Below are 11,928 nucleotides of genomic sequence, written 5' to 3' on the forward strand. Positions count from 1 at the left end.
ATATCTTAGGAGGTTAGTCCTTTGAAATCTTTTGTTTAAGGGGAATGGAAGAATCAAAAGAATTCTCAGGCGATTAGTCCTTTGAATTCTCTTGAAAGAGGGAGAAGGGAGACACAAAAGAACTTAGGCGGTTAGTCCTTCGATTCTTTTGGCAAGAGGGAGAAGGAATGAAGAAAAAGAATAGCACAAGTTTTTGGTCAATGAACTTTTGTTGAAAGACAAAGTATTGAACAAAAACTTTTAGAAAGATAAAGAGAAATGAATCAGAAAGTTCTATAAAAAAAACGTTATTGAAACTCATGCCATGGTCACATATTTATAATCATTTGATGACTCAAGTTAAAGTTTGTGACTCTTGGCAATTTCTTTAAAACTAGTCACCTTTTAAAAATTGTGACTCTTTTGAAAACTAGTCACTTAAAAAGTTGTGAGTTTTGAAAAAAATCTTCAGAAACAAGTCACTTTAAAAATTGTGACTTTTGGAAATTTATTTTTCGAAATCAGTCACTGGTAATCGATTACCATCAAGGTGTAATCGATTACACGTCAATAGATATGACTCTTTATGTTTAAATTGAAAATCAAAAACGTGTAGATACTCTGGTAATTGATTACAAGTATTGTGTAATCAATTACACAAGTTTAAAATGATTTGAAAATGTTTTGTCACTAGTTGTGACTCTTGAAATTTGAAATCTAATGTTTTAAAACATTGGTAATTGATTACATGATTATGGTAATCAATTACAGCTTTGTAAATCAGTTTTGAAAACAGTGCTGGCTACTAGTAATCGATTACTATCTTCTGATAATCGATTACCAGAGAGTAAAACTCTTTGGTAAAAGATTTTGTGAAAAATTATTGTGCTACTAAATGTTTTTAAAAACTTTTTTAGTACTTATCTTGATTGAGTCTTCTCTTGATTCTTGAATCTTGAGTCTTGAATCTTGATCTTGATTGTTCTTGAAACATGATTATTCTTGAATCTTGATTCTTTGAAACTTGATTCTTGAAGCTTTTTGACTCCTGATTCTTTGGAACTTGCTTAACTCTTGATTCTTTGGCATCATCAAAATAATCTTGGAAGTCATTGCTTCCACAGTCTCCAATCATCTTTCCTCCTTCTACATTCTGCTGCCATTCATCTTCAAGAAGTAAAGGACTTCATTGATGAAGAAGATCCAATGCCTACAAGCTCCACATGGAGCTACATCATGTGGTATAAAGAGCATCTTCGTCTAGGTGATGTTCTTTTGCTTCCTCTATCTTTTTGTTCGGTCAATTCACTTTAATTCCTTGTTCCTCATCTTATTCTCCATGCATATCCTCCATTTTCTTGTGGTTTGGTTGTGTTTAGAGTAGATTCAAAAAAATAAACTGATTAAATCTTAGATCTACACTTGTTCTTGCATTTCTATGGTTCAAATTTTATAGATCTACTATTGAATCATGTTTTTGTGTTGATTTTACGTTCTATCATTTTTAGTCATAATCTTCTTGTTCTGAACCTTTAGATCTAAATTTTCTTCCAAAATATTGATTAGAAAAAAAACACAAAAATCTAAGTGTAAATCACTTAATCCATGTTGTCTTAGAGTCATGTTTAGTCATAATAATTGTCACATTATGTTCTAAGTTTGTGTTGAATTTTGATTTTGTTGATTGAATTAGAGATACATTTGTTCATGTATTCTTGTCATTCTTGGCCTATGTTTTGAATTTTGAGTCTAATTCATGCATGTTATTTAGTTCATAACATGTTCTAAATCAATTCCTAGAAGTAGTCTTGTTGTTGAACTTTGTTTTTGTTTCTAGGTTGAAATCGCTAGTGCTGACAACTTGAACATACGAACTTGTAAAAATTACTGGGAATTGTTCACATCGAATTTTGAGTTGAAATTTTTACTGAATTTTCTAGACATCTGGAAAAAAATTAGAAAAAAATAAAAAAGTGATTTGGATAAAAGAAAAAAATAATAAAAATCCCTCTAGTTGGCAGGAAAATCGATGTCTAGAAAAAAAAAGTTAAAGGGAAGTGTGCTTGTTGTTTTGGTACGAAATTTGTTCTACAATTGGTTCCTATTTTATACCAATATTAGTTCTGAAATTTCAATTGAACATTAGTGTGAAAACAAGTGCCAAAACTGGAGGTTTCTTGAGTCTTTTTTTTTGTTTTTTACTCTACTCTAAAGTCATTCTAGGTTTCTGTTTGAGTTCTAGTTTGCTTTTGTGTGTTTTTCATTGCTTTAATTGTTGAATAATCCTTGAAAATTTGTCTTGTTAAAACTATATTGGTTTAGCTTTCCATTCATTTTTTTGGTCTTTGGTTATTGCTTGTCTCTTTGTTTCCTTGTTTGTGAGTTGCCATATAGGAAATTGGAAAGGAGGATTGGTGCCATCCCTTGAAGAATTTGCGTCAAGAAGCAAGGGGCCAACCACCTTAAGAGCTATTGGACTAAGAAGCACTCCAAATTTAGTGAATCACCAAAGAGAGAACAACCACCAAAATTGAGGACTGTTTTGTAATTTTGTAATTGGCAATTTACTTACCTTCATTGCTTTCAAGTTTTGTAACAAAAAGGTCTTTCATTGGAAGTGTGTTGGGAGCCTCCAATAGGTTACCATACTTCTATTTGTGTGTAATAATTTTAGGCAATTTTCCCATAGGATAGTGGGTGTTTTGTTGGAAACCTTAAATGTGGTCATCCATACACTCCTAGGATTCGCCTAGTTTGCATTTCTTGCACTTTAATTTCTTGCTTACTTTTATAGTTTTTTTTCTTTACTAGTCACACCTAGTTTATCTTGAAATTACATAATACTTTGTTCTTGCTTATCACGCTTATCTTGAGTTCTTTTGAACCCTAGCTTTTACCTTTAACAAACCCCCAACAAGAAAGAACCACAACTTTGGAACCAACATGAGTCATTATTCATCTAGTGTTAACGGTGAGGGTATTAGTCATAAGGATCCTCTATCTAGAATCTTAGATGATTTGAGTTCCATTAAGTTATGGAAAGAAAAACTAGAAAGAAAAGAAAAAGGAAGAGAGAGGGTAAAAATAAATCAAGATGAGAGGGAACAAATAAGGGAAAAAGAAAGAAGGAAAATACTAAAAGAGTTAAGAAAAGAAAAACATGCATCCTATAGTAGTCATAACTCTTGCAAGAGCCTAAGTGAAGAACTTCGTGACTATTATGAAGGAAGACATAGGTCACATCTTCGACCTCATTGCCATAGGAGAGAAAAGGAAATAAAGCCTCAAGAGGCTAACATTAACCTCTCATACTTCCATGGGAAGGACAATGTAGAGGCTTACTTAGATTGAGAAATAAGGGTAAAGCAACAACTTAAAAGGAAGTCTACTTCAAAATCTTATGGCTCTCACTCTTATCCAAAGAAAGACCTAGGTCAAGGCATCTTACGGGTGACACCTTCTAAGCCCAAATATGATAAGGGGAAGACAATAGAAAAGCAACCCCTTAAGGCTAGTATGCAAGAGAATACTAGCTCTATAATGTTCTTTAAATGTCTTGGAAGATGACACATTACTTCTCAATGTCCCACCAAGAAAACCATGATTATGAGGGACCAAGACATTTATAGTAGCGAAGATAAGACTACTACTTCACCTTCCTCTAGTGAAAGTGAAGAAGAAAAAATGGAAGAATCTAGTGAAGAAATCTACCCCCAAGAAGAAGGGCAACCTTTAATGGTTAAGGAAGAGTGTAAGGAGGTAAGTGTCTCCTCCAAGAAGTTAGCTAAGAAGGAAAGTCATTTTGAAATAAAGACAAATATTAAAGAAACCTCCCCTCTTAGACAACCTCCACATCTTCTCCTTTGTAAAAATACACTTGTTATCATTGCCACACCTCTTGGGCTTGAGATTATTCCTCAAGTAAAGGATTTGTTGGATGAGGTTTGATTCGTAAGAGCTTAAATCCTTGTGCTTTGTTGATGCCCAAAATAGGTATTATGAGGCACCAAATCCCTATGATAGGTGGTATGATGAATGTGTTGAGCGGTGCAACCCTCTTTGTAAAATCACCCATGCATCCAACATCTTCATGATTCTCATACATAGGGACTCATTTGGTAGGTTTGTTCTTATTTTTTGTTTCAATACAAACCTAGGTGCTCATATGGGACACCTTAGGTTTGTCATACGTTTTGGTAGGAGTAATCAACATGAAAATATAAAAAAAAGGTATGTTTTATTGCATTACTTTTCTTAATTTTTAAAATGGTGATCAAGGGGTTCCCACGAACCCTAAGAGAATAAAGGTAATTCCTGAGTGGTCTACTCCACTAAGTATAAGGAAAATTTGGGGCTTCCATGACTTAACAAACTTTAACAAAAGGTTTGTCCCATATTCTTCTATACTTGTAGCACCACTCATTGAGTTGGTGAGGAACCATGTTCCCTCATGGGAAGATGCTCGGGAAATGGGTTTTCAAACCTTACCTTACTACAACATACCAAACACCACTAATATATATGTTTTTATTCTTTTTATAGGTGTTGAGAGAAGAAGCCCAAAGTTTCAAGAACCTCTGAATTTGAGGTCAAATCCTTTTCAAGGGGGAGGGAATGATACAATTCTACCCCCCAATGGCCTTGGATAGAAGACTCCAAGAAGATTGGGCTAGAGATGCAAGAGAGGGCCTTAGGGTTCTCATGAGCCTTATGGTAGATTTTGGGCTTATGGACTAAGTATGAGCCCACTTATCTTTTTACATATTAGATTAATGTTTCATTGTTTTTGGGCCTTGTATTTAGGACTCCATAATCTAGGTAGGGTAATGATGCAATCCCCCAAGGGCATTGGATAGAAGACTCTAAGAAGATTGGTCAGAGACGCAAAAGAAGGCCCTAGGGTTCTCATGAGCCTTAGGGTAGATTTCGAACCCATGTGCTAAGTATGAGCCCACTTATCTTTGTACATATTATTAGATTAGGATTTCATTATTTTTGGGCCTTCTATTTAGGGCTCCATAATGTAGGTAGGGTACCCTAAAAATGTAGGATTTTTCAGCCCTTGTATTTTAGGGCACCTAGATTAGTTTTTGTATTAGGGGTAGTTTTGTAATTATGCATGCATTAAGTGAATATTTGATGTGTGTTGGGAAATAAATTTAATTGAATTGGGAGAATCTCAATCCAATTAAATTTTAGAGGAGGGTGAGCATTTGCTTGCTACACCCCATTGTCGCGTCATATAGTCACACTCTGTGCATGTCATTCATGCTTTACATTCTTCATGACACCTAAGCACACTTAGTGGAGAATCTTGGACTTGATCTTGGATTAGTGGGCTGAACCATAACTAAAATTCACTAATCATAATTAGTGAAATTTTGGCTCCAAAATTTGGCTCCACAATTTCAAATTCAAGTGAAATTTGAATAGAAATTCAAATTTCCCTTAAGCTATAAATAGAGGCCATGTGTGTGCATATTTTGGAACTTTGATCATTTGAAAATTACATTTCAAAGTTTAGACCTCATTTGAGGCACAAAATTTTGTGCTCTTTCTCTCCCTCTCCATCCACTCATCTTCTCCTACCTTCAAGCTCTTATCCATGGCTTCCTATGGTGGTGAGCTTCTTCTTGACTTATCTTCTCCTTGAAGTAGCGTCTCCAATCATCTTTCTTCCTTCTCCATTCCACTGTCATTGATCTTCAAGAAGCAAAGGACTCCATTGATGACGAAGATCCATGGCCTATAAGCTTCACATGGAGCTACATCATTTCCAAGCCAAATGATTTTTTTTCCATTTTCTTTTATCTTTTATGTTGTACTTTTGTTATATAATTACAAAGATTTGATATTTTTTTTTTTTTGCAATTTTAGTGTTGCTTTGTTTTTTTTTTTTTACATTTTGTATTGCACTCAACATTTTATTTAAAATTGAAGTGCTCAATTTGATTTTTTTTTTCACAAATGTATTTGTTTTCACTTAAGATTAAGATTGGCTTGATAATTTTTTGGAAGGAAATAAAAATTAAAAATTAAAAATACTAAATTTCTTTACTAGAAAATGCGATAAAAAAAATAAGAGAAATAAAAATAAGATAAAAAGATTAAAAAAATGAAAATAAAATTTCCAATGAATTTTTTTTAAGTTGATAGTTATCGACTAATAATCCGAAGATAATCTAATTGATCTTTATCATGGATTATCTGTTGGTAATTAGCTTACCATTACCAACACAATCATTCATTAATAATTACTAATAGATATTTTGGATGGAAAATCATATGTAATGAAAAATTTGAGCTGTCGAAAATCATCATCTTTCTTGTAATGATAGTCGGTGTTTGTGTTATTGGAAATCCTACAGGTGTAGGGATTGGATGTAGCCCAAGTTCGTAGGTGAACCAATATAAATTATGTGTGTTGTATCCTTCTTTTTTGGTTTTAATTTGTTGCTTTTATATCTTTTACTTGGTAAAACATGGTTTACAATGTTATATCTTTGATATAAGATCAAAAAAAGTTTTCTCGAACTGTTTTCATAGTTTTAAGCAACCTCTACTCATATGCATAAAAGAAAAGCAAATTCTACACTACCTTTGATATGATATTTTTGAGTAGTTTCCTAAGTAGTATATGATAATATCTTTGTAAGATCTTACAAGAAAATTAATTTATACAAAGTATTGTCAGTGGATAAGGATAGCTCCTAACAAAGCTTCTGAAAACTAAACTCTAAGGGGTTGTTGGGTTTGAAAAAACATTTTCTATTTTCATTTCTTATTTTTATTTTTTGAAAACAATTTTTATCTTCATATTTTTAAAGTTTATAAAATGAGTTTGGTTTAACTATTTTCAATAAAAGCTTATGAAATGATTTTAGTATAATTTTTAAATATAATTTTCAAATAAAAATTATAATATATTTCCTTTATAATAATTATTAAAATCATTGTATTATTTCATATAATAAATAAAAATAATAAAAATATTAGACAAAGGTTTAAAAAATTCTTTTCATATTACATTATTTGTTGCCTCCCACAATTTACAAAAAAATTGAGCTAATTAGGGGGTGGAATAAGGGAAAACTAGGGAAAGAACAACTGAAAGGAAATGTGAAAAAATATATTGAGGTGGTTACGGAAAACAAATTCGAGGAAGTGGGCAATGTAGCACACCTAAAACTGCGGAACAATATACGTATGGGAAGGAAGGAATGTTCATATAGTTATATCCAATGCCACCATGTTTTCAATGGAATCATTCCCGTTTTAGTGAAAATGCCGAAAACATGGATTTTGTGTTTTCAAAAGTCCACTGTTTTCTAAAAATATTTTCAACGAAATCATTTTCAAAATTTTAACCAAACATATTTTTAACATTGTTTTTTGTTTTCTATGAAAATGAAAATAGAAAATGGGCAAACCAAACGTATATTTTAGAAACTTCAGAAGCCGTGTTTTCTTTTGTAGAGAAAGCCATAGTTGGTTATGTGTCAATATTCAATCCCCTTCTAGTGACCTGCTGATTCACTTCACAACATATCCCTATTTGATCCATTTCTTCAAAGGCACATTCGAATAAGGCACATAGAAAGTCTTACTCTACACGAAATTCAGTAGTTTCTAAGTTTGGTTAATAGACATACTAATTTGTTGTTTTTGTTTCGCATTTTGTTGGGATTTTGACAAGAATATCAAATTGCTTAATTAACAATAGTGATAAGTAAAGTGATCTCCACATGGACTTATGTGATAATTGGATAATTAAAAGTAAGATTTTTAGACTATAAATATTAAGAGAATTAAACTAACCAAATTTAAAGACAAGTGCATAAAAATAATGAGTAAAAAAGAAAGAAATTTGATTTGTGAATTTTCTTGAACGCTTGGGATGCGTAGAAAATGGGGTTTGCATCAATGGTAAAAATTGTTGGGGTTTGACTTCATTGAATCAACCTAACACACATTACTAGTCATTCATATTCAATTAAGCCTATGCTATCATCAACCCATAATTTAATCTAACCTTAGTCCCTTAAACAAGAGAACATAAGTCTCTTAATCACACTATCAATCCCTTGACTAGTATAATTAATTGACTTGCATTAAGAATGAGGGTCTAACAATGACCAGTATAATATTTATCCTATCCTTGGGCATAAAGTTCATTGGTTGTTCTCTTCAATTTGCAACTCAATTGAATTTTACAATCAAATAAAAAGAATCATGCTCTCATGGGATCAAGCTAAGAACAAGCAATAAGTATAGAAGATAAACAATACCAATACTTAATTAAATAGAAAAACATAGTCATTAAATAGAAGGATCCAATTACATCAAACCCCCACAAGAAAGGAATTAGTTACTCATAGCCATGGGAAAAAAAACAACTGATGGAGAGACAACAAAAGATGAATCCCTAAGCATGGAAGCCACACACCCACCAATGTTTCTAATCTCTTTGCCTATGAAAACCAATGATTTGGAACCCCTTTTTTGTATCATATAAGGTCTATTTCAAGTTAAGGAACAATTAGGATCAAAACCCACTCAAAATAAAACAGAAAAACACAACTTTCTAATTTCCTGTTGAACGTGTCAGGGCCATGGTGTCTACCACGGTTTGCTTGCAGTAAAATCCGATATTTTTTAATTGGCTTCCTAAAGTCTGTCCCGACCATGGTGTTCTATGGTTGTAGAATTTAACTTTATTATTCATTTTTTGTCCAATGTAGCTACTTATGGAATCTTCTTTTCTTGATCTGAACTTCAACAAACTTCCTATAAAACACAAACAAACAACCCAAAGATCAAGCGCAAAAGGTATAAACTTAAAAAATCCTAAATAAACCAACTTTTTATTCAAAAGTTAAATAAAATGAGCACAAATAAAGCTCAAAGGAGTAATAGATATCATATAATTGTTCCTAAATTACTACAAAATGTAGGTAAAAATGACAATTATCAACACCTCAAACTTATAACTTTGTTCTTCCTCGAGCAACAAACAAGAAATAAATAAGAAGCATAACCACTCTTTCATTTATTCTATTTTTTTTAAAGAATACCAACACTACAGGACAAAGGTGAGATACTCTTTTTGTATCAATTTTATTTTTGTTTTTTTAACAGTAACCAACTATGACATTATGATTTTCTTGGGATACCCCACCTTCGGGTGTCTGGCAAGACACCCAAAGATTAATGTTAGACCCTACCTATCAATTTGTTATCATATTCCTAGGATTGGGAAAACATCTATCTTTCTTTTTAGGGCAAGGGGGTCGCGATGCTTTGGTATGTTGGTGCAGTGGTGTTTGGTTTGTGTGTGGATCACAAAAGTTAGGTGGGTTATGGCTATGGAGGTTATAGGTTGGTAATTTGGGGAAGGAAGGTAGCACACCGGTGGTGGTGACACACTGGTGATGACAATTGCATGCTTGAGAAGGCACAGTGATGTGGGTAGTGGCTATGGTGGTGCCGAGGTTATGGTTGTGTGGTGATGGAGTTGGTATGCGTGAGGGTGGCCATGGTGATTTGTGATGGTTGTGCTGGATATGGTTTTGAGGAGGGTTCAAAAATAAGGAAGGAGAATATTGAGGCTTTGTGAGACGCAAGAGAAGAAAGAAAAGGGAAAAAATGTCATTTACTTTATGCTCCACCCTTTTTATTACTCACACCCTGTTCAAGAACTTTTTTTTTGTCTAAGAGAACCTGGACGTGCCACGATTATGGTATTTACTATGACCAAGCCATGGAGAAATCTGTTGTTGATGTGCGGATAGCCCTAGAGCACACCACATCATAGTATATGCCACAACTTGCCTGTGGTTGATTTATTGATGGCACATCTTATGCACCTTGGTATGGCGTTTGCCGCAGACTACTCATGTTGCATTCTGTTGTTGATGCAGATGAGCATTGCATACGCCACGAGCATGGTGTCTACCATGGCTAACCTGTGGTGTCCTTAATTTCATTTTTTAAGAGGATGCTTACTTAGTGTCTTCATTTTGTGCATAACAACATGAAATAACACAAGAACAACTGAAAAATGTAAAAAAATAGAACAAAAAAAAGAAAGAAAATAAAGACAAAGTTTAGAGAGAAAAGCGATAGAAAGATGACTTTCACCTCTTCATCTCTGATCCTTCCTTCGAATACTCTTCCAAACCTTCAAAAGATTTAGAATTAACAATTTTTTACACAAAGTCATTTTCAATGTTCCTTGAAATTAAAATTTTCAAAAATTTACTTAATGTCATTAACAATTTCAAAATCAATTTATCATTTTTAACTTACAGAATAATTTTCTCGACCTAAAGAGCAAGTAAACTCATCTTAAGGACTAATTTTTTCTTCTTCTCTTTTTAATTCGTAGGAATCAAAGACATAGAGATAGTTTTCTTCAATTACTTTGAAGCATTCTTGTATTCTCAAACAAGTTAACAATCCAGTTCTAACGAGTAATCGATTCACTTTAAATTTGTTATCCACAACATCTTGATTAAATCAAAATATAAATTAAATAGATTATAATTTAATTTGATTCAATTAAAATATTCTTTATTTAAAAAATTAGACCAATATTTTCAATAAAAAATTATTACAATAATAAGACATGACATCCAAATTTTGGTCCGAGAGAAAAGAATCCACGTTTGATTCGATTGAAGAGAACCATGAACATACACACTTTTACCCCTTATCCCACGTTCCCCTTCTGGATATGATTTTGTTTGTGGATAATTTGCAATTATGCATATCTTCTATTTTCTTCTTTTTTCTTCGGACACAAAGACGCCACCTGTCACTCTTGTGTAACATATGGTTCATTATGCATAATCCCACTATCGTACCATTGCTACTGCACATTCAACAGGTAAAACAAAAGTTTAAGATTTTTTTTTTTCTTTTCTTTTCTTAGTTTGCGATCTTCTAATTTTCAACGCTCTCCACTTTCTCTATTCTTTGATGGGTCATCTCCAATTACGGTTTTTGTCTTTGGTCTTTGCTTCATTTCCTGTTCTGAATTCTAGTTTATTATACTCTCCAATTGTTGTATTTTCAAGAAAAAAAATGGCATAATCATCCAAAGAAAGAAAGCATGCTGCTTTGGAGAACTTATTCATGTTTGTGTTCTTTCTTTAAAGTTTGTTAAATTTAATGCAGAACAAGAATCCATGTTATTTTTTATGCAGAGAACAAGAATCTATGTATTTGAATTCAAAGCCCCGTTTTTTTTTGGAAAGAAAAATAAAATAAAATATTGAAGAAGGGATATTCAGATATGTGAATATTCATGTATATTATGGCATTTCTATGCTACCTTTTTGCTATTTATGATTATAAATTGTTTTGCATCCCTTTCTCACATTCTATCAGCATTTCAGGTACTTTCTGTCTGTGATATCTTAGGAGGGAGCATGGAATAGAACAGAAAATAAGTGGTGGCCTTCTAATGGTGCTTGTTCCATAGTCAAGTGATTGAGGTTGACAAACACCAAATTGAAGGAGAATATGGGAAAACCTGACAATGATGACACTGATTGTGGAATTAGAAGTAGAAAGCAATCAGGAAATAACAACATGAAGAAAGGGTTGTTACAATCAGAAGCTTTCAAGGTTTAATTACCTAATTGATCATATGGGTGTTGCCATTTTACTGCTTTACAACTTTTGGTTCATGTACTTACCTTGTTGGATCTAAATCTGAGAGCTTTTAATTTCTAATTTTAGGGTAACTGCAGATATTTCATTATCACATTGTTGCCCATTTCTTCCACGTTACAATTATTGCTAAGAAATTCAAAATCTGAATGCGAGTGCTATTTACCATATTAGGATAAAATCTATTGCTAAATGGGTACAAAGTCAGTTGCAGAAAAATCGTTGTGGTTCTAATTAAGCAACTCAATGCCCTGAATTTATCGAACTGTGCTG

At 32.8% G+C, this 11,928-nt stretch overlaps 1 long non-coding RNA gene across 2 annotated transcripts; it reads left to right on the top strand.

Annotated features, from left to right (window-relative positions):
- Positions 1-10,858: 10,858 nt before the first annotated feature.
- On the top strand, positions 10,859-11,718 carry LOC112997643 (uncharacterized). 2 transcript variants are annotated; one of them, XR_005889247.1, is made up of 2 exons: positions 10,859-10,979; positions 11,379-11,718. It is a non-coding gene; the product is annotated as an uncharacterized lncRNA (long non-coding RNA). The 2 variants fall into 2 exon arrangements; XR_003265244.2 differs by having other exon boundaries at positions 10,894-11,117.
- The last annotated feature ends 210 nt before the right edge of the window (positions 11,719-11,928 follow it).

This window comes from Glycine max, chromosome 17 (assembly GCF_000004515.6).
Source record: "Glycine max cultivar Williams 82 chromosome 17, Glycine_max_v4.0, whole genome shotgun sequence".
Taxonomy (NCBI): domain Eukaryota; kingdom Viridiplantae; phylum Streptophyta; class Magnoliopsida; order Fabales; family Fabaceae; genus Glycine; species Glycine max.